Here is a 21532-nt window from a genome sequence, read left to right as displayed (position 1 = left end):
TAGCCAGCTTACTTTTGCAATTGCTTAATAAGTAGGACTTAGAGAAATATATTCTAGACTGAAAATCAGCCTAGGAAGAATCTGCAAAAATTTCTGTAATGTATTCTTATTGTTTCTATTTATCAATTTTTAATTTGGAGAAAGAGAATGACTGGTAAGAGCACCAGACCAAACCGAATATGGGGTCTATTAAACAAAATTAAGAGGTCATTTTCTGCTTCTTGCTAATTTGTGTTGCAGCTGCTAAAGAAAGGAGGTTTTTGAAAAATAGCTCCTCTGAGTGCCTCTCAGCTGAGGAGCATCCTTGGCATTTGTAAAGAAACATGATTTCGTAATTAGATTGGTGACTCATGGGACTAGAGTTTAAGGACTCTCTTGATTCAGTTCTAGGTTATAGTTCCCAGCTACTGTTACTTACAGCAGTGGACATGCTGCTATTTCAGCCAACAGCCCAGGCTGCAAGTGTATGGAAGTTAATTCAAATCTCTTTTCTTGCTCTAAATTCCAAGTTGCCATGATAAAAGCTGGTTATAAAGACTGAATTAATAGAAGATATTTTAAGGCTATTTTCCCTTAATTTATACATCTTTTTTGTTCTCATCTTCTCATTCAGGTTCAGATTTACCAAACGTTTATTAAGCATTTATTATGTGCCAAGCTCCATGTTGGAGATTTCATGAAACCTGCCATTATCTGGCCTTATAGTTAGAGAAGTTCTGAAGACACATCCTAAATGGATGTTCTGACTCAAAATCATGGTTCCTTTGAAACGTTAGTGGATTATTATCCTGGTGTGTAACTTAAGTAACACAGGAAATATCTGGAGTCATATTTTAATATAATCATCATTATTGTCATTATTATAGAAGTAATACATATGTATACACGATTTCAAAAATTCAAACAAAATAAAATGATACAAATGAAGAGTAAAAGTTGCCCATCCCTCTCCTCTCCTCCTCTCAGTTTTTTCCCACTGAAATATGGTGCATTATAAAAATGACGATAATACTGTGCAGTTCCTCCTACCAAGAAATAGGGTTCCTTTGAATCTGAGATGGCCTTGAGACTTACTTTAATTAATAGAATATGGTGGAAGCAGAAATATGCGAGTTCCAAACCTAGACTTCAAGAGGACTTGCAGCTCTGTACTCTGAAAATCACAAGACATTGATGAAAGGAATCAAAGAAGACACAAATAAATGGAAAGGTATTCCATGTTCACAGATTGGAAGAATTAATATTGTTAAAATGTTAATACTACCAAAAGCCAGCTATAGATTCAATACAATCCCTATCAAATTTCCAATGGCATCTTTAACAGAAATAGAAAAAACACTCCTAAAATTTATATGGAACCACAAAAGACCCTGAACAGCCAATGAAATCCTGAGAAAAAAGAACAAAGCAGGAGGCTTCACACTTCCTTATTTCAAGCTATACATAAAGCTATAGTCATTAAAATAGTATGGTACTGGCATAAAAAACAGACAAATAGACCAATGAAACAGAATCAAGATCCCAGAAATAAACCTAAGCCAACTAATATTTGACAAGAAAGCAAAGAATACTCAATGGAGAAAAGACAGTCTCTTCAACAAATGGTGCTGGGAAAATCGGATATTCACATGTAAAAGAATGAAACTAGATTCCTATCTTACACCACTCACAAAAATGAACTTGAATTAGATTAAAGAACCTAAATGTAAGAGCTAAAACCATAAAACTCTAAGGAGAAAACATAGGAAAAAAGCTTCTTGACATGAGTCTTGGCAATGATTTTTCAGAAATCACGCCTAAAGCACAAGCAACAAAATCAAAAATAAACAAATGGGACTCCATCAAACTAAAAAGCTTCTGCACAGCAAAAGAACCATCCACAAAATAAAAAGACAATCTATGGAATGGGAACAAATAATTGCAAACCACATATCTGATAAGGGGTTAATATCCAAAACATATAAAGAACTCACAACTCAATAGCAAAAAAGTGAACAATCTGATTAAAAAATGGGAAAGGACCTGAACAGACATTTTTCCAAAGAAGAAATACAAAAGGCCAACAGGTACGTGAAAGATGCCCAACACTACTAGTTATTATGGAAATGCAAATTAAAACCACAAAGAAATATCCCCTCACACTTGTTAGAACGGGCATCGTCAAAAAGACAAGAGATAACAAGTGCTGGCAAGGATGTGAAGAAAAGGGAACCCTTGTGCACTGCTGGTGGGAATGTAAATGGGTGCAGCCACTATAGAAAGCAGTATGAAAGTTCCTCAAAAAATTAAAAATAGAACTACAATATGATCCAGCAATTCCACTTCTGGGAATATAGCCAAAGGACATGAAAACACTAACTCGAAAACATATCTGCATCCCCATGTTCATAGTAGCATTATTTACAATAGCCAAGACATGGCAACAACCTAAGTGCCCATCGATGGATGAATGGATAAAGAAGATGTGGTATATATACACAATGGAATATTGTTCAGCCATAAAAAATGAGGAAATCCTACCACTTGCAACATCATGGATGGAACTTGAAGGCGTTATGCTAAGTAAAATAAGTCACACAGAGAAAGACAAATACTGAATGATCTCACTTATATGTGGAAAAGAAATCAGTTTTTTGGTTACCAGAGGCATATGGGGGAGTGTGGGGGGGGGATTGGAGGAAGGTGTTTGAAAGGTACAAACTTCCACTTACAAGTTAATAAATACTAGAGGTGTAAGGTACAACACGATGATGCTGGGCCAGGGCAAATTCCCCACCCCCATTCCCCCAGGTTCTTTTGGCTGGTCTAATAATTAAATTGACACAAGACAGATTAACAGGAGAAAAAGAAACAAATTTTATTCATGTGTACAAAGGCCTCAACAGATACTGGGACCTGAAGAAATGACCAAAGCAAGCAGCTTTTATAAGTTTTAGACAAAGAAACAATAAATTTGTGAGGAATTGACAGGACAAAGGAACTTAGGCTTGGGTGCTTAATTAGTGAGGAATTTAAGCAGAGTTTTGGCTTGAGGTAGTAAATTAGTAAAAAAGTACAAGATTTGTTTATACAGGCTTCTCAGCCCTGAAATCCCGAGCTCTGGTGATAAGGATATCTCTCTCTAGCTCCCTGTGTGGGGAGGGCAACTTTCACATGGGAGATTTATTTCCTGCTTTCAGGGAGAACAGAGAGAGAAGGGTCAGAGCGTCCTTTTTGAGCCAGCTGTTTTCTCAAGTAACTTGAATTCAAAATAATCAATATGCCATTGTGGGATATTTTGGGGCAACCTGAGCCCAACAATGACTACAGTTAACATTACTGTATACTATACAGGAAAATTGTTAAGAGAGTAGATCCTAGGAGCTCTCATCACAAGAAGAAATTTCTTTTTCTTTTCTTTTTATTGTGTCTGTACTGGATACATGCTATGATGGATGTTAGCTGAACCTATTGTGGTAATCATTTCACAATGTATGTAAATCAAACTATCATGCTGTACACCTTAAGTTATACAGGGATGTGTGCCAATTATTTCTCAGAAAACTAGAGAGAAAAATAAAAAGAGGCCTCGTAGCTTTCTAATGTTGCTCTTGGAACAATGCAGTCACCAGGGGACCATGCTTGGGAAAGCCTGATAGAAGATGAGAAATTATGTAAAGTAGAGACAAGCCATCTTAGTAGAGGCCCCCCATCCAGCCAACCTGGGCAAAACTACCTAGATGAACCTAGTCCAAACTGCCAAACTGCAGAGTCAAGAGCTGAAAAACGATGGTTATTTTAAGGCACTAAGTTTTGTGATAATTTGTTATGCAGCGAAAGCTAAGGAGTACAGGAAGAGACCATTTGAACAGTTTCTGGCATCTGAAGGCTATAAGGACATAGGAGCACCTAAAAACCCATGGAATAATGACATGATAAGGGAAGGAAGTAGAAGTGGGAGCCTAATAGGACCCTGGGGTAGGTAGTATTGTACGACCGTCATGCGGGTAATTGGGGAGAGCAGAGACAGAGCAAAGTAAGGAAGAAGTTTTGACTTTATACCAATATGCAAATCAAGCCTGCATCCTTAAGTACTTCTCAGGCACAGTGCCTATCCACCCAAGTGTCTGCTGTCTGTGTAAGCAGATTCTTACCGCCTTACCTTCTCTACCTGATGATACCGAATGGATGGGTCTATGGTTTGGGAATCGGTAGAGAGAATTCTCATCATGATGTGATGGTGTGATGGTGTGTGTAGGTTGACTTGCCTCCAAGCAGGAGGAAAAGGGGGGCTGTCAACATCTTGGTGAGGCAAAAGCAGATTGGAGCCAGTCTCTGCAGACACCCTGGTAACTGAGGTGAACTGGCATGGGGTGAGGAAATCCACACTCACCACTGCCAAGTACAGAGATGGCTCTCCCAGCAAAGGGAGGCAGATCCAGGCCAGTATCCACTTAGTCTGTCACAGTGTCAGATCTGGAAATGGGTTAAAGGTGGAAGAGATTGTTTGAGTATTTGATAGAACCTTGTAGGAACATTTTCAATGAGTGGAACAAGATGGGCAATGAGGGAAGAACTCAGAGGTAAATCTCAGAGGATAGGCTTCAGGAGGAGGGGTTTGACCACAATATTGGCTCAAACGGGAGAAAAAATCTCTGTGAGTAGCAAGATTTATAAGGCTACAAACAATGCCATTCTTATAACCAGTCATTTGTATGTAAATTGGTTTTCTCTTTCTCTATCTGCAAGCTTTGGGGATCTTCTCTCTATCTGTCTGGTTTTGAAATTTCACAATCATGGGGCTTTCCGGTGGATATGCTTTTCATTCATTGAGCTGGGAAATCAGTCCAACCTTTCAATCTGGAGACATGTCCTTTATTTTGGGAAATTTTCTTTGACGGTTGCTTTGATAAATTTCTCCCCACTATTTTCTCTGTTCTCTCTTTGGAATTGCCATTATTTAGATGTTGAGCCTCGTGTATTTTTCCTCTCCTATTGTGCATCTCTGCCTTTTTCTTTTACTTTCTGGGAAATATCCCTAATTTTTTTTCTGAGTTCTTCTGACTCCTTTTTTTTCTGTTAGGGTATTTTGGGGGTTTTGTTTGTCCTGTTCTTTCATGTTGGAGGATTTCCTTGAATTTTGGGTGATTCTTGGCTACTGTATACTTGGACATGGCTCATCAACCAGTGGGTTTCACTGAAAGCAGAAGCCAGGCTTTTCATGGGTTTCCCCAGATGTCTGGGGGTCTATTCTGGAATGGTTCTATTTTTCTAGAAAAAGGTCTCTAATCTGTTACCAGTGTTCTATAGCAGGGGGTAGAGACAGTGGGAAAGGGAGAGAGGCTGAGGCTGTTTATCTTCAATACGCCAACTTTCAGTAATCCTCATGTTTTGAAATTTAGAAAATTGCTGAATATATGCCAAAATTTTTACAAACTTCCATCTTCCTTCCACTCACTGCCTCCCTCCTCTGGACCAGGTGTTCCTGAGCCCGGGAACCTCTGCTTCAGTTTTCTCTCACTGCAAATCTGGGGAATGAGTGTGTGGGTGTGGGACGTGACTGCCTCTTTTATAGACTTTCAAACAATCCTCCTTTCAGACCCACTTGCTTCCCAGTGGGGCCTCTCTCTGCACGTATTCTTAAGTCATAGGTCGTTCCTCGTTCTGCTTTCCAGCTTTCTATACCATGGGTTATTGTTACAGATGTCGCCTATCAAGTGTCAACAAAGTTGGAGTCTATGTTTCTTATTCTTTTTGTTGCTTTGGGTGATTATTTAGAAGAGAAACATATAGAAGTTTTTTTTCCCCTCCACCGTCTTAAAATTAGAAGTCCTCAACCTCTATTTATTGATCCATTTACAATAGTCTGTGTCTTAACCCCCAGCTGTGTACGAGGGGGAAGTGAGCATCCTTACATTTCTTCCTACTTCCTCCTACCTCCACTTTCAATTCTACCAGTATATCACCAAGTTAAATTTTTTAAGGTTTAGATTTAAACATACTTTGTCTATAGGTTGATTCTGAAAACTGAAAAGAGAACATATCATTCACAATACATGAATACGTGAACATCATTCACTGAAGAATCAAGTAATGCAATTTGATTCATTAAAAAAGGAAATGCAGGGGCGGGCCCCATGGCTTAGCGGTTAAGTGCGCGCGCTCTGCTACTGGCGGCCCGGGTTCCGATCCCGGGCGCGCACCGACGCACCGCTTCTCCGGCCATGCTGAGGCCGCGTCCCACATACAGCAACTAGAGGGATGTGCAACTATGATGTACAACTATCTACTGGGCTTTGGGGAAAAAAAAAAGGAGGAGGATTGGCAATAGATGTTAGCTCAGAGCCGGTCTTCCTCAGCAAAAAGAGGAGGATTAGCATGGATGTTAGCTCAGGGCTGATCTTCCTCACAGAAAAAAAAAGAAAAAAGGAAATGCAGTTCTTCTGTCAGTACACTTCTGTGACTTTCAGGAGATTGTGAAGGGTCTATTTTTCTTACACACCAAGAGCTGCTGAAAATACTACCACATTTTAGTTTGATTCATATTTGGACCAACACTTTCTTATAAGCTTTTTGCCTTTCTCAGACCTTCTACAGTTGAGTTTACTGGAGGAGTAGAGGGAGCTTCTATTCTTCCAAGGGAATGTTTGTTAGAATATGGGAATTAAAATATTAATAACCTTAAAAAGTTCTTAAGAATTTTCCCTATGTGACTGTCTTGCTTCTTATTGCAGTTAGATAACTCTTTGGGTAGAAATTTGACCTTATATCCTCAACCTAAGACCCAAATCTGTTTTTGACTCTAGGAAATATAAACTGTCAAGTTCAGATTCTCTTTAAAACTTCAGGAAGAGTGCTGTAAGGCAGAATGTCTTTGAGAATCAATCTCTTTTTTGATATTAAGCATATAAAGTATTGAAAAACATAAAAGGGACAGTGTTGGGACAAGCTCCAAGAATGTATTTTTCTGTGAGCATATCTCTTGTACATATATCATAGAAATTGCCCTAAGACATTGCCAGTAAATTTTTAATGTCAACTCAATTGGTACTAATCTTTAGAGAAGTTTAACTGGAAGGCTTAAGTAACACTTCAACTGTTATTGTGATTAAGGAGGAGAGGGGAAAACTAGCCTACTGTATACCATGCACCATCTTGGCTTTTATTTGTGAATATTATTTAATATAACATATATTATTAATTATATTATATTAATTAATATACTATTATGTAATATATTTATTTAAGGCCAGAAAAGTTGATCCACCTTGCCTGGGAGTTGAGATTGACATCTCCTCTGCTTCCCTCCGTTAGTGATCATGGTATCTGACCCTCTGTCTGGTATGAGCCTCATTATGAACCCTGCTGCCCATCATGTCACCCCATAGCCTCCTACTGCTGTTAGTATTGATTCTCCCTTCTGTCTTCTTTCTCAGCTCAGATTCTTAGACTCTGAAATCTGCCTTAATTCACCTCTCTCGTAAACTTCTAGTGCTGCTCTTGGATCTGGTAATATTTTATGTCAGCTTTCCTCTTGAATAAGTGAGAGTTTTCTAAAGAGTCCAAATTCCCCTGAATTGAATCCCAGAATATCAGAGCCAGAAAGGACCTCAAAGTCAGCTGGACCAATGGTTCCAGCCTGTGGCATTTGGATTCTCAGAGACTCTGAAGTTATTGCAAGTCTTGGAACCCATATAAACTTATAGGTTTTTGTTTCTTTCACTGGGCAACAAAATTTACCCTATTATTATGTGGTATCCATAATTTTTTGAAATTAAGAAGAGTTTTTCTGCTCTAAAAATCTGAGAACCACTGGTTTACACCAGACCCCTCATTTTACAAATGAAAAAATGAAGCCCAGAAAATGATTTGATTTGCCTAAGGTCACAGAGTAAATCAGGATCATGTCGGGACCTGGGCATAATCTTTGGATTCCCAACCATCAACCCACTGCTCTTTCCAGTATCCAACCCCCAAAATATCATAAACCTCACAATTACATAATAGCTCCCACAGACTCTACTGCAAAGGGGATTGAAGGATCCCCATCTGGCTCAGATGATTTGTGAGGAAGTGACTTCTCCCTCCACAGCAAATGTTAAGCTTTTTTGAAAAGTATTGCCAGGATATAATAAACAAATACATAAATATCCTTAGAGGGTGCACTAGTAATTTAAAAAAATTGCCCCATCTTTTTTCAGGTAATCTTAACTTGCCCACTGCCCCTGCCATGGGTGAATGAGAAGTCCTAGATCCCAGAAGGTCACTAATTAAATCCAGGAAGGGTCCCGCCTATAGGCTTTCCAGAAGTCTATGGCACAGCTCTGAAAGAGAGTGTCAGGACCAAATTTCTTCCTCAGGGATTTTGAAAAATTAGTACTCTGAGGGACAGAGTCAGCTGGAGGAGGAGGCTGGGCAGGAAGGTAATGATGAAATGTCAGGGCTGGTGGACATTTTGAGCCACAAGCCCATAGAGAAAGAGAAGGAGAATGAGATGGGGGTCGGAGAGAGCAAGCATACACATGAGAGAGGAAGACCTGGAGAGAGCTCCTTCGATTGAACCATTCTAGTTCCCAGTTCCTGTCACAGGAGGTCCGACTTCCCTAGGATTCCAGAAGCTCTGGATCTTAAATAAGTTCTTTATGCTGATTTGAGTAAGATTTGCTCTATGAATCAATAGCCAGCTCTGGGGGAATAAATTCAGATCACATGAATAAACATCTCCAAGTCCTCACAGCCCGAGATACGGTGGTTACCCAAGATTGCCTCACTGCTGAGGCTGCCTCATCAGGAAGATGAAGGACGAGAGCACCTAAACTGCCAGCAGCTCGGCCCCAGCACACTCCAGTGCTGATGATGGGCACTGCTTGAGCAACTGAAATCACCTATTACAAGAGGCTCAGGACACAGCCGACTCCGTGCTACACGACTCCGCAGAGACCACATGTTAATCCCAGATATTTCTGAATTTCACGCCTGTTCAGAAGGAGCCTCTCTCTAAGTACTTGAGAATAGGAAAGAAGGTTCTGTGTAATCACTCTGGCATCTTTCATTTCTGTAAAAAAAAAAAAAAAAAATTGATTTTGAGATTTCTGTTCTATAAGGCACTTGATGTGAAATATCTAGTTCTAAAGTGATTTAGAAAAAGAAAAAGAAAAAAGTGCACTGTAGTGTTAAAATCTATTTTTGTGTGTGTGTGTGTGAGGAAGATTAGCCCTGAGCTAACATCCGTTGCCAATCCTCCTCTTTTTGCTGAGGAAGATTGGCCCTGGGCTAACATCCATGCCCATCTTTCTCTACTTTATATGGGACACCGCCACAGCACAGCTTGACAAGCAGTGCATCAGTTCGCGCCTGGGATCTGAACCTGTGAACCCCGGCCGCTGCAATAGAGCGTGCGAACTTAACCGCTTCACCACCGGGCCAGCCCCTCTTATTTATCTTTTTTTATGCTCAAGGGCAAGAAATAAAAATAATAGTAAATAACAATAAGTTTTCAGTGTGGTGACAGAAAGAGGTTATCAGCAAAATCCACAGTGGAAATAAAGTAGAAAAGGAAGAATACAGTTTGAGAAAGATGTGGAAGAAAGATATAAAATCAGAAAGGAAAACAGGAGATTATTAGTGACAGTCAAGATTATTAAAAGATAGAAGAGCTCTTACTAATTCATCTATACGGGTAGAGGTAACAGAAAAAACCAAGAGATGAACAGCATGACGGTAGAATTGGAAATCTCAGGGTAATGACGTTGTTAAATTCTGCCTTGGGCTTAAAAAATTCAGAAAAAGAGATATGGGGAAATAAGTATGGGAAATTGTGTGAAATGAGTTGTTGATAAAGTAAAAGAACGTATATGAGAAACATGGAAATATCTTTAAACCACTGCCTCTGTAACATACATTCTAAGTTGTTAAGAGAATTAGTTAATGGATTTAGAGAAATTCTGGTCATTACATTCAGGGAGCACTTTGGGTGCAGTATTTCAGAAAGTTGTCAAAGTAAGTACATTTCCTCAAGATATCAGAGGAAAAAATAAGAAAAAATGAGCACACATGGACTTAATTTTCTTCTTTTCACTCTCCTTCCTAAGAAAGGCCTCCCTGGAGGGTATTATGCTAAGTGTAATAAGCCGTCGAGCATGTTTATAACGACTGCTTTAAAATCTTTGTCGGATAATTCTAACATCTCTGTCATCTTGGAGTTGGTATCTATTGATTGTCTGTTTTCATTTAGTCTGAGATCTTCCTTGTTCTTGGTATGATGAGCGATTTTTTTTTTTATCGAGTTCTGGACAATTGGGGCATTATGTCATGAGACTCTGGATCTTATTTAAGCCTTCACTTTTTCTGGCTTCCTTTGAGACTGCTTGGGCAGGGGAAGAAGAGGGGACCACCCATCACTGCCAGGTAAGGGTAAAAGTGCAGGTTTCCGCTTGCTCTTTGTTGACACTGGGGGGGGGTCGTCTTTACTGCTGGATGTGGGTGCGAGACCTGGCTCCCCACTAGACCTCTGCTGATACCTCCCTGGCTGGGCAGCACAGGGGTGCCTCATTACTGCTCCTCACATGGCCTCCACTGACATCATGGTGGGGATGTGGGGGGACCTCCTTGCTGCTGGGTGGTGGTGAAAGACCTGACTCTCTGTTAGACTTCCTTGGACACCATCTCAGGGAGGATGGTGAGGGGCACCTCATTACCGCCAGATGGAGATGGAAGTCCAGGCTCCCAGCTGAACTCCACTGACACCTCAAGGAGGCCTCACTACCTCCGGGGGATGAAAGTTCTGGCTCTCTACTCAGCCCTCTCTAACACCACCCTGGCAGAGAGGTTTGGGCTCCTTGTTAAAGCCCACAAGGGTGGAAGTGTGGCTCCCCACTCAGCGTTACTGGAGTGGGTGAGAGTGGGGTCACAGATTTTTCTGCAGTGTTTGGCTGGAGTGGAGCAGTTATTATCGAAATGTTTCCTGTCTTGCTAGGCTGCTCCTTTTCCTAGAGACAGCGGGCTTCCATTGGGGCCTTTTTTGTCTACACTCCTTGGCATTTCCAGGTTGCCAGCTCCTTCAGCTCCAAGTCTGGGAAATATAAGGCAAAAAAGAAGACCCAGGGAACTCACCACCGTACTGTTCCTTGGATTCCAAGGCCCCTAGTTGGTCTGCCTTCTTCTCTCCACCTTCACAGTCTTCCTGTGTTTGTTTTATGTACAGGGTTTTCAGTTGTCCTAACAGGAGGGCTAAGAAAAGGTACATCTATTCCACTTCCCATATGTGGAAGATCATTTAAATACAGATGACAACAGCACCTGCCTTATAGATACCTCAAAGCATTATTGTGAGGATTAAATGAGTTCATTGGACCTTTGGAGCAGTATCTGGCACATAGCCTTATACAAGCCTTACACAAGTGTTATCTCTTATTAGATAAACAGTATAATGTGGTTGTTAAAGAACAGATTCTGGAACCAGACTGCCAGGATTTAAATCCCAGCTCTTATATTTAATAAATATGTTAAATCTTTGGGAAATTACTTAATCTCGCTGTGCCTAAACATCCCCACTGTAAACAGCAATAATAATAGTTTCTTCTTCACAAGGTTATTGTGAAAATTGAAAGAGTTAATATATCTAAAGCCCTTAGGTGATTGCCTGGCACAAAGTAAACTCTATTTAAGTATTAGATATTATTCTTTTAAGCTAAAGCACTCCCTTTTCTCCTCAAAACACCCTATAATGTAAGTAGTAAAGCGTCGTTATCTTCATGTATAAATAAAAAAACAGAAGTTCTGAGACATGCAATGACCTGCCCGAGGTCACAGAGCCAGTGAGCGGCGGAGCCAGCCTCAGCCACAGATCTTCTGACTTCAAGTCTGGGGTTCGTGCCACCATGTAAGCATTGAGCTGAGGCTTGGTTAGGAGTGCAAGGGGAAAGCCGGTATTCATGTTTAGAGAACATGACAGGCAGACAGGTACCAAAATCACACCTGGGCTGGCAGGGCAGCAGGAGGATAGGAACAAGGTGGACAGAGAGCCAGGCAGGAGTCTGGTTGTTGGGCTAAGTCCATGTCAGGAAATTTGTGTTGAAGAAACCATCAAGATAATTTCTAACTAGAGACTTCTACCCCAGAAGGTGTTCCATGGACGTCTCCTGTTCACAGGGCGGTGAAGGGTTTCCTAAGAGCTCACCACTCCCACTCCAGGGCAGTTAATGCTCTTCGGAGAGACTCCAGTTCCAAGAAAGTGGGGGCTGTGGCTTCTTCAGTTCAGGAGGTCCTCAAGTCTGACTCGTGAAATGGGATTCCCTTCCTCAAGGGATTCCCACTGCTGCCTCTGCCCAGCCTGCCATCTACATACTTCTGAGCCTGTTCAAGTCCAGCTTGTTCCTCAAGGCTTGTATCAAGTGCTACCAAGCCTTCCTGGAGACGCCAGCCCACACTGAGCTCGCCGCTTCCTAAACCCTGAGCATTAACCATCTCTGCCATATATTTTGGGATGTGTCTAATTAAGCACCATATAATATCTAGTCTTATATTTTTCCTGATGTTTCATATGTCCAAGTCTTGTGTAACCAGCAGGACCGTGGTTCTTGAGGGCAGTGGTTGCATCATATAAGTTCTGATGAGGTATGGCCTCACAGCACTTGACATGGAACATAGTACTGGGTAGTGGATCAATTAATACTTGTTAAAATCTGAAAGAAAAGGTCACAGACAAGCAGAGCTGCCCCTATGTGGGGTACATGGGGCCCCAGGCAAAATTATTTTGCAAAGCCCTAACTAAACAATTTGATTAAAAAATGATTTACAAAATATGTGGGCCCCTGGAAAGTATAGTGATCTATCAATGAAGATGGAGAATAATGGGTGGGAAGAGGTGGAAGATATACTTTGACATGTATTTTTTGTGCAATCATGGCAAATGTCCAGATCTTTTTCTGTTTGGGTCCAGGAACCATCTCTTCAGGTTCTTTGTTGTCGGATGTGCCATTCCTGGCTAATGTCATATTTTCCATCTCCAAAAAAGGGTAGCAATGCTGTTATTACTCACAATGTCATGACTTTTGGAATTTGTTTATATTAAACCATACAGATCTTCTCGTCTCTGCATTTATTTAATGCTGGTTATATCATTTATGCACGACGCTGGATCATCCATTGTGCAGCCTGTGAGCACTGGTTTCCAATGACCCTCTCAAAGGTAATTGCCACGTTTCATTGATAATGACTATAAATGCAAATCTCATCCAGAGAATCCTGGAAAACGTGAACAATAATCCATTTTGGGGTCATATAAAGTTTACAGTTTGGAATTTCATAGCATAAGGGTAAAACAACATGTCTACCAACTCTGTCTTCTCTTGAACTCTTCAGGCTGAAGCCACTGCATCCCTAGAATGTGATCTCTTTCTTTGCTGACTGCACCCCTGCCTTCCACACATCCCACCAGCCAGGAGGATAAGCAAGGGGCCTGTGGGCAGAGTGAGTAAAGAAGTCATATTCTGCAAGAAATGTTCATCCCTCACCCCAGGAGAGCATGAGGCCACCAAATCCACTGGAGGCAAAGGAGGACCCTGATCAGAAGGGCCCATCAGCGTTCTAAAGCAATGGTCAAGAAAGCCCTTGGAGGAGATAGGCTTGGCCACCTCAGAGGACTGCCCAACATGGGGGGGTCAAGGAACCCATGGAGGGCTAGGGAAACCCCTGGGTGCCAGGGGCGGAGAGTACACAAGGTAAGGGACGCCTGCAGCCTCCCCGCTGCCCTTGGGTGTTGTGGACCAGAGGAGGCCATGGTTGGAACAGAGGCAGGCAAGAGCCGATGTTGCAAGAGTTCAAGTCCAAAGCTGGGTGGGGTTGGTCCTGATATCCCAGCATCCTGAACATCTCCTGTGTCCAACGTGAGTGAGTCACCTCAAATTGGAGTGTCAGCACCTTTCAAGGGGCTCAGTCTCACGAGAGAAATACTGCGGTAACAAGCAGAAATGACCAGCTCACAAGCCCACCCTCCTGGAAGCAGGCTAGGTCACGTGCAGGGACTATGACCCCATGAGCATGAGTCCTGGAGTCCCTTGGGGAAAGTGGTGACCCCACATGCAGGGTCAAGGGTGGAAGAGTGCCCTGAGGGATGGAGATAAGGACCAAGGCTCCCACAGATCAGATCCATGCAAGTTTGGATTGTCCCACCCAGGTGGCATGGCCAGGCACCCCAAGGGACATAAAAATTTCAAAGAAAGCACCAGGCTCCTGAGGTGGGCCCAGGGCAGCCCACCTACTATCCCAGGTCTAAGGCTCTGACTGCAGCCAGGCCTTGCTGCGCTCCTTGTAATCCCCCAGACCAGCCCGGCCTGTGTGGCTACGGGGATTGCCAGAGTGGTGCGCTACCAGGTGGGGGGCATCGGGCATTTTCAGGAATTTGTGCTCTGGACTTGTTTCGGCACAAAATTCTGGTGCCCTTTTTTCTTTTCAGGGCCTCACAAGATTGAGCACATCCTCTCAGATAAATTTCAGGTCTCACCTTGTTTAATTCTTTGAAAGGAACAATTATTATGAACTGACTCACAGGACAGTGTTCCCGTTTTTTTCATGTTAATAAGTATCAAATGGCAATGAGTTTTTCTATCTTTCCTGTGTGGCAGCTTCCCATTATACCATTTTGAGGCACATACATGTGCAGGATTTTGCAGAATCTGAGTAGAGAAGGGCTAGGGTATGAGATAAGACAGATGTTTTATGAAAATATAAATTTACAAAAATATCACCAAAAATATCCCACTAAATTATATCATTGATGTCATCCATTAAAATATCTCATGAAAAATATCATTGATAGCACCCATTATTTTGTTATTCAAAAAGTTGTTAAATCTTTGGTCACCAATCACTCTCTGTCACCATCACATTCATTGCTCAGACTACCACCACCAGTATTACTTCTTAGTTTTGCTCAAAAGAATGTTAGCAAATACGTGAATTTCTGGCTGCTTTGAAAACAGATAAAGTAATGGGTATTTTGATAAATTCAGAATATGGAATTCGTTTTTTGCTGAAAGCAATCTTTCAGGGCCCTGGTTGGCCAATAAGTAGTATTTATTCATATTTGCCTTTGCTTCCTTTCTAATAGTGCTGGGGCTTCTGCCACTTAGAAAACAGGATTTCTAACTCTGATGGCTGTTTAGGCACAGTTTCTAATAATCCAACATCACAATATACAGAAATGACTGATATTAATATAATAGAAATAAATTATTATAAACTAATGCCTATGTGAGCCCCATGCTGTGCTAGGTAGTTCTCTCCTGTTATTGCGTTTAATGGATTGAGCAACTAACGTTTATTCAATGTTCAATATTTCTTTTAAATGCAATCTAGCATAGTGAAATTGTTCTTGAATGTCGGTGGACATCAGAATCACCAGGAGAGGACTTGTTAAAATACAGGTTCCTGGATCCCAACCCCAGAGTTTCTGATTCAGCAGATAGAGGGTGAGGGTTGAGAATTTGCATTCCTACCGTGTTCCCAGTTTATGCTGCTGCTGCTGGTCCAGGGATCACACTTTGAGAATCACTGGCATAGTAGTTAAAAGCAGTGACTTTGCTATCAGACTTACCTGGATTTGAGCCATTTAACTTTGGGTAAGTTATAGAAACTCTTTTGGTTTAAGTTTCCTCATCTGTAAAACTATACCTCCATCATGAGGTTATTTTGGAGATTAAATGAGATAATATATGTGAAGTGGTTAACATGGTATCTTGTGTGAGTTATAGCTCAGTAAATGCTAACTGCTACCATAGAAGCATTTGCTACAGTATTAGTCTTGTTACTAAATAAACTTAGAAAACGACTTTGATTTCAAAATCACTTTTAAATTGTCAATGCTGTCTCCTCTCTTTACCTAGATTTGAGCTTCAATGTCTAACACGCTATGACATCATAATGAGATCGATAAGCAAGACTCTGAGGAATGATATATTGGATTTTTCATATTATCATAGAGGTTCTCCATCCCAACTAAGAAAAATATATAAAACAAATGTCATTTTTTCATAAGGAACATAACCCTGAAAAAACCTCTAGGAAGAAAAGCTGTAATTGAGTTAATCTATTAGCTTCACCAAACCTTATTGAATATGTTATTATTGGCTATTCAAAAAATGATACTTTCATTCATGGTTAAACACACACATACAAATAAAAAGCCAAGAACCTTCATGAAAGATTGCTTAATCTTGATCAATACTTTGGAAGAGTCAATATATACTTTGGCCCTAGAAAATTCTAGTAATTTATGAGTAACTTAAGTGAAATTAACCTGTGTTAATCTGCACGATTCTATAGTCCCAGAGATGACAGAATACATAAGTGGTGATGAATAAATGAAAAGCATTGGATATACTGGAGTATATGAGTAAGCCATTTGGTTTAAAACTAATTCAGCCTGACCTTGTTTTTCCAGAAAGCCCTGATGTGGCCTGTTGTGCATGCATTGTACATCTGCTTTAAACATTTACAATGTCCCAAAGACAAGAATGATGTCCTTGATGTAGTGTCCCCCTGTAATGGCATTTTTTTAAGGCTAAGCATCTCTTCCTGGAAACTAAGGATTGATGACCGACCTGCTGTGCTCACCTTGTGACCACTGACCTGCTGTGCTAGCTAAGCATCTCATGACAGTAGTAAAAGAGATATTCCTGTCATATGTGCTGTATCTTTTTGTTCTGAGATGGTATATAACCACTCTAACACTCCACTTCTTTGGTATGCTTCTTTCCTTGGAGAAGGAAGCCCCCGGGCTATAGTCCTCAGACCTGGCTCATAATAAACTCACCCCAATGTTGATTTACAGATTGATTACCAATTATTTGCATCAATAGTTGGAAAGATACTCATCATCCATTAGTCAAATACTGACCCAGCACTACCATCAGTTGTAGGATTCTGGGTACCTAGAGGCTCATCCTGGGCTCTTTCCATCACCTGCATCTAGATTCTTTTCTGTTTTTATGGAGAGCCACTAAGAAATACAACAGATAAGCTAACACCAAAGATTTCATCCAAATTATTTAAAATAGGTATGATAACATTCACATTAAAGAAATGTCATATTCTGTGTTGGCTTTGAATGCTCCAATATTCATAGCAAGATAAAAAATTAATAAATGTCACTTGGCTTCTTTAGTTTGATGGTCTCTTGGGCATATAAGTAGAAGTAACATTTATTATCTAACACTGTAGCCCAAGATGGGCAAACTACAGTCCTTCTCACCATTTTGTAAATAAAATTTAATTGAAACACAGCCACACTCATTCTTTTACCTATTGTCTAAGGCTGCTTTCAAGCTACAATGGCAGTGTCGAATAGCTGCAACAGAGACCATATGACCTGCCAAGCCTAACATCTTTACTCTTTGGTCCTTTACAGAAAGGCAGCCGACCTCTGCTGCAGACCGTTAGTTGGGATACTTTGGAAAGAAATGTACCAAGAAAAAATGTAATCTCCTTCCTTAAAATACCTACCCAAAGAGATCACTTGTTTTTAGTAAAGTAGTTTCCTAGTAGAGTAACAATAAATTAGCCTTACGGTTGGTTTCCCATGAACTTCAGATTGCAAATGTTCACTAGCTCTTCCAAATACTTAGTGTCATTACAGTAACACATCTGCCAGCCGTGAGCAACATTCTACTCTGGGTTAGAAGTTGTCCTCAGATTTGCATTATTCTTGCTTAATTTGAAGAGCCAGACCTAATTTTATTAAAGTTAATGAGATCCCAAAGCCTCATCAATGGCTAAATACTTCTCTCTGGGAGGCACATTGTTATTTCAGAAGTTGTAGTTCACTTAAAAACCTGTAGGCCGGGCCAGCCCCGTGGCTTAGCGGTTAAGTGCACGCGCTCTGCTGCTGGCGGCCCGGGTTCGGATCCCGGGCGCGCACCTGACGCACTGCTTCTCTGGCCGTGCTGAGGCTGTGTCCCACATACAGCAATTAGAAGGATGTGCAGCTATGACATACAACTATCTACTGGGGCTTTGGGGGAAAAAAAAAAATAAATAAATAAATTATAAAAAAAAAAAAACCTGTAGGCCTATTTTATTTTATTAGAACATAGCATTGGCCTGTGTTTAAAAGTAGATTTCTATTCTTCTAACAAACATTGTTTCAAGTACTTGAGGTACAATTTCTATGACTTTTCCAGAAAAAAATTGACACATATTTGTCAAGTGAATGTTGAATAAACAAACAGTATGTATCAGAGAGGGAAGAACATGCCTTTTGGGGTCAAAGGAACTGGATTCAGCTCTCAGAGTTTCCTGTTAGTATGTGACAACCCTCTGAACCTCAGTTTCCTATCCTTAAAATAGAGGTGATCCCTACATCAGACATACGTAGGATTGTGGTAAGGATTTTAAATAATGCACGTAAAATGCATAGTCAGAGCCAGGCACATAGCAGGTTTGCAGGTGGTAACTTAGTGAATGGTAGTTAAGTGGGTGCTATGGTCTGAATGTTTGTGTCCCCACCCCCCAGATTCATGTTGAAATCCTAAAGTTCTAAATGATGGTGTTGGAAGCTGGGGTCCTTGAGAGGTGCTTGGGACATGAGAGTGGAGCCCTCGTTAATGGGATTAACACTCCTATAAGAGACTCCACAGATCCCTGTAGCCCCTTCCAGCATGTGAGGACACAGGGAGAAGTCAAAAACCCAAAAGACAGCCCACACCTGACCATGCTGGCACCTGATCTCAGACTTCCAGCCTCCAGGACTGTGGGAAATAAATTTCTGTTGTTTATGAGACACCAGTCTGCGGTATTTGTTACAGCAGCTCAAATGCACTAAGACAATGGGCACAGTCATTTTTCTTTTCATATTTCTTTTTGATTTAATTAGATTTTCTTAGAGGTGAACTAGATGCCTAAAAGTAGTGAAGCTTAAATTTATTCAGGTAAACTTTAATAGATTTAGGAAGCTATACCTTTCCTGTAAACAATAGTTTCAAAACACAGTTTCTGGCTCAAACTAGAAAGACGATACAGAGACAAGGGGACCCAGCAGGCTCAAGCGTGCCCTGGCACAACCCTGGAGTCAAGGATACTCCTTATTCCCTTTCCCACCCCTGTACTGCTTCACTAATGCTTGCCTTGGTCACACAGCAGCCAGGGAATCAGCATTTAGATAATTCTCTGCAAATCCTCCATCCCACAGGAAAGACAATAACCATCCTTGCAAAGATGATACACAGCTGTGATGCCTTCCATCCTTTGCGGGGAGAGATGCACAGGAAAGCACTGACCACAGGCTGAGATCTGAATTGCAGTTCCAGCTCTGCAACTTGTCAGCTGTGTGACCTCAGACAAGGCACACAAGGGTTCTGGATCCCAGCCCCCCTTTCCGTGATAAAGCAGACCTCTGTGGTCCTTCCAGATCTAGAAAGTCTTTTCCATCTGTGAAATGTCACATATGCATGGACTTATGTGGAACAGGTACCTATATTCTAACCTAAAATATCTGCTGTCTCTGATTTGGGACAAGTTTCTCAGACATTTTTACCTTAAGAGATCCCATATTTGCTATTTTCTGAATTGCTGAGATTTGGCTCTTGCAATTATCTGATTTCCAGAGGCACTGAACACAATAAATTAGTAGTTCCAACAGGCTTCTCGTGGCTCATTCCTCCTTAGGTAAAACTCCTAAACACCCACTCGGTTACCCATTCTAGAATCTTGCTAGAGCTTGGTGTCAGTCTAATTGGTTTGCTTTTTACAGAAATCACTTGTATCCTCTCTTTGAAAATTACCAATCTCTAATCACGTGAGCCATTTGCTTATGTGCTCTTAGCTCAAATGCTCTTCTTCTGCGCACAGCTCTGGATTGTAATGGGCTGGGATCCCGCCAACTGCTCTTTCCAGGCCCCTTGTCTGGGTGCCCATTGGATTCAGCACGGAGCATGGGGGGAATCTGGAAGGTAAGAAGAAGGGAGAAGTGACTCTCTTCCCTTCTTGAGTGTCCACTTGGGGTGAAAGTGGCGGTAGCAATAGCGACAGCAGCTACAGCAGCAGTGTCAACAGCACAGGTGGTGGGGATGGTGGCGGCAGCTCCAGAATTGACCTCACAGGGCCCGGCAGGGCCAGATCTGGAGTGTCCGCTCCTGACTCCTGAGTCACAGTGGCACTGGTTCAGGGAGAAATTGGTTTCCTGCGGTCACTAATCTTTCAGTAACCTAATTCTTTGTCTTGCTCCTCCAGCCTTCCAATGTCCTTGTAACCAATTTTTGTATTACGTTTCCTCTGTTTGAAATATCTAAATGGTTTCTCTTTTCCTAAATGGACCCTGACTAACACTATATATAATTTTTCAGAACTTGAACCCTTAAACTAATTTAAAGCTGCTCCATGATCTTTATTTTGAAACCTGGAGCTTTAAAAGTCTGGATACACCAGCTGTTCATTTTACAGAATCAAACAAACACAATATAAGAAAAAAAGTGTTCCTGTCAAACTCCAATAAACTTCAAGAAAGGATCTAAATTATTTAATGCATTGAAAACTGTTCATAACAGTGGCTCATCATCTGTTGTTTGACAACATACTGGTTATGAAAATATTTTACCGTGACAATACTCATTGTGATGAAAGTTATTCTACAAACAACTTTCTCCAGAGTATTTTTTTTAAATCTCAGAATTATACAAAGCCACCTGATAAAAATAGGTACAATAATTCTGGGGCTTTTAGTTTCAAAGTTTGTTTTCCCATCTGTTATCCAAAGTCTAGGTCTACACACGACAGCAAAATGGAAGATTGTGTAATAATCCTTTGAGTCAGAGACAAAAAAGAATACAGAGTAGGGAAGGGACACCTGTGCTCATTTGATTCAGCACCTGTTTGGATATATGATTCCTTTGAAACGTTTGATAACCGTAGGGTGGATATTTATGCTCTGTTTGAATATCCTCAATGATGAGGAAGTCATTACCTGCCCCTTCATTTGTTGGACAGCTTTAATTTCCAGAAATGTATCCTTTTTATTGAGCCCAAGGAATGAGCGGGCATGACTGTAACTTCTACTCATGGATTCTAGTTATTCCATTGAGGTTTATAAAGAGTAACTAGATTTCCTATTCTACTTGAAAGATCTTTAAACCAATGTAAAGATAGCCATGATGTCTCTTTATGGAAACCTTCCAGCATCTCAAAGGCAGGCCCAGTGACATGGGGAAGTGCTCAGTGTCAAGAGGATCCTCTGACTACAAACTGAAGGCTTACCTCTTCTCTGGAAATGACGAACTTGAAAACAAAGCAGATTTTCCTTTCACACATCTGTAAAAGTTCCTTCAGAAGGCACAGCTCTACCCCTTCCATAAAGAGGCAAACTTTCAGAAAGTTCTCAGCCAGAAGTGAGGTCATCGTATAGCTATACTAGCTCTAAGCACCCTCCCCTTTACCCAGAAACATGAGGGCCTTGCATATCCAAGAAAAACATACTTCTTTAAGAATGTGACTCAGCAATATTTATTGAAAATATTGCTTGCACATCATTGTGCTAGTGTGAATGGTAGCGGCAGAGCAAGAT

This window comes from Ceratotherium simum, chromosome 17, assembly GCF_057802395.1.
Source record: "Ceratotherium simum simum isolate JZ-2026a chromosome 17, ASM5780239v1, whole genome shotgun sequence".
Classification (NCBI taxonomy): domain Eukaryota; kingdom Metazoa; phylum Chordata; class Mammalia; order Perissodactyla; family Rhinocerotidae; genus Ceratotherium; species Ceratotherium simum.
The sequence above is the reverse complement of the archived record's forward strand: the minus strand, read 5'-3'. Positions refer to the sequence as shown.